The sequence below is a fragment of the Solanum verrucosum genome, unplaced genomic scaffold (assembly GCF_900185275.1).
Source record: "Solanum verrucosum unplaced genomic scaffold, falcon-dt-bn FXZP01000040.1, whole genome shotgun sequence".
NCBI lineage: Eukaryota > Viridiplantae > Streptophyta > Magnoliopsida > Solanales > Solanaceae > Solanum > Solanum verrucosum.
Window position 1 is genome coordinate 3,024,400 of NW_026020323.1, and position 2,684 is coordinate 3,027,083.

General features: G+C 34.4%; 1 pseudogene; it reads left to right on the forward strand.

Moving 5' to 3' along the window:
* The first annotated feature begins 504 nt into the window (after nucleotides 1–504).
* On the forward strand, nucleotides 505–2,372 carry LOC125835561 (uncharacterized; annotated as a pseudogene).
* Nucleotides 2,373–2,684: the final 312 nt, after the last annotated feature.

Consider the following 2,684-nt stretch of genomic DNA (forward strand, 5'->3'; position numbering starts at 1 on the left):
TACAGAGGGTTTAGAATATCAATCCTATTAACTACACTCATCAGTGAAGATCTCAGATTGCAAGGGCATTTTCGTTCACAATCTCGACTTCAACTCAAGTAAGAACTTTTGTGCACTTCGGAATTTCAGTTATGGTTTAGGTTTTTATTGATTTTACTTGTTTTGAGAATCGATTTCTATTAATGTAAATGTTCCATGTTTTCTATGCTTTTTTGACAATTATTATGGTGATACAATAGTTTGTTTTGTGTTGTCTATTTATGTTAGTGTATTGTGTTACTATATTGATATCGAGTAGGATTTTTATATTGTTGTCTCAAGTTTGTTCTTTTATGTCTTTATTCGTTGTCTCTCTCTTTATGTTATAATTCTTTTCGATTTGTGTATTTGTTAGTTTGATTTTCCTTTACTCTTGGTAGATTTCTCTGTTTTTTAAAATATTTTGTTGTTGTCTAATAGCCCTTTTCTCTTTCTTTTTTGTCTATAATGTCCTTTTCTTGAAGAATGGTCGACAAGGTGGACCTATTATTCTATTATGGGGGTAGGTGGGTACTGACACCTACTGTTATTTACATTAAAAAATTGACTCATGTTTGGAAGGAATATGATCCAGATTTATTGTCATATATAGACATATGCAAAGAGTTTCATGAAAAGTTAGGTTTTAGTAAGGTCCAACAACTTCTACTCAAATGACCTTTTGGGAGGTATTATTTGATTGAGGGGGATTCTGGCATAAGAACAATACAAACAATACTGTCTGTTAGGTCTGGTGTACTTGAACTGTTTGCTGTAGATATGGGGATGATGTTGTTCCAGCTATTGACATCAGCCACAATAATGAACCTTACCTAGTCACAATAGATGCTAATACTGAAGGTGAAACAAGTGAGGAAGAAAATGATGAAAATGAACCTTACCTAGTCACATTAGATGCTGCAACTGAAGGTGAATCAAGTGAGGAAGAAAATGATGAAAATGAACCTTATCCCAGTGACTACAATAGTGAAGAATTGGAATCCTTTAGGTCGGAAAAGAAAAGAGAAGTTAATGATTAACTTGACAACTTTAAAGAGTTGGAAAAAGGTACGAGCTTTAAGAACCTTGAAGAAGCTAAAAGGGTTGTAAGCTACTACTCAATTGCTAGGAAGGTTGCCCTTAGGGTTGGTAAGAGTGACTCTGTTAGAGTTAGATATAAGTGTATTGTTGGTTGTCCTTTTGTGTGTCTGATTTCTAAAGTTAAGAAAGGGCAAGGATTTGAAATTAAGACCTTGCAAACAAAACATACATGTCCAGAAGCATTCAAGAATAGAAGAGCTACTCAACAAGCTCTAGCACACTACTTCAAGAAGAGGGTCCAAAATGATCCTAAGTGCAAAGTGAATGAAATGAGAAAGATTGTAGATGATAACTTTAGGCTTAATATTAGTTATTCAAAAATGAATATGGTCAAAACACTTGTGCTAGAGAAATTAGATGGTAGCTATGTTGATGATTTCAATAAAATGGAGGGTTATGCTCAAGAGTTAAGGGACAACAACCCTGGTACTGATGTGATTATAAACATATCCAAAGAGGTTTTGTTGGAACATGGACAAATAAAGTTTTTGAGAATGTATATTTGTATTCAGGCTTTGAAAAGTGGCTGGAGAGCTGGTCTGAGGCCATTTATAGGGTTAGATGGCACCTTTTTAAAAGGGAAGTTCAAGGGAATTTTATTGGTTGCACTTGGACAAGATTCAATGAAGCATTTTTATCCACTTGCTTGGGCAGTGGTGGATAGAGAAACTATTAGAACATGGAAATGGTTCATTGAGTTGATGAGGAACTCATTGGGGTTGGCCGATGGTGAAAGATTGACACTTATGTCTGATATACAAAAGGTAATTTTGCAAGTGTTTAATAGTTTTTTATTATTGTTATTGTATACACTTGAATTTTTTAAAGTTATTCTATTCTATTTTTTCTTGTTGTTACAGGGCTTGATTGGCGCTGTTGGTGATTTGCTTCCAAAAGCACAACATAGATGGTGTGCAAGGCACATAGAAGCCAATTGGTCCAGGTCTTGGAGTGGTGTACAGATGAAGAAAATGTTTTGGTGGTCTGCTTGGAGTACCTATGAAGAAGAATTTAATAACCAATTAAAGTCTATGGGTTTTGTGTCTAAACAAGCAGCCAAAGATCTTTTATGGTATCCACCACAACACTGGTGTAGGACCTTTTTTGACACTGTCTGCAAAAACCACTCATGTGAAAATAATTTTACCGAGTCATTCAACAAATGGATTTTGGAAGCAAGGGCAAAACCAATAATCAAGATGCTGGAAGACATTAGAATTAATGTACTACCACTATTTTATATAAATATCTGATAATAACTATTTATGTTTAATCTGATAGTAATATGTAGGTGTTATGTTTAGATTATATATGTCATGTATAAGTTATATATTTCACTACTATTTATAGGTTATGAAAAGGTTGAAACAACTTGAAGAAGAGGGTAAGAGGTGGACAGAAGAGTATTGTCCATACTTCATGGATCTGTATCATGATTTTAGAATGACTGCACAAGGTTGTCAAGTTGTTGCTAATGGAGACTTAGGATATGAGGTGGCTGAGGGTATAGATAGACATGTTGTGAATCTTGCTACAAAGAAGTGTACTTGTAGGACATGGGATTT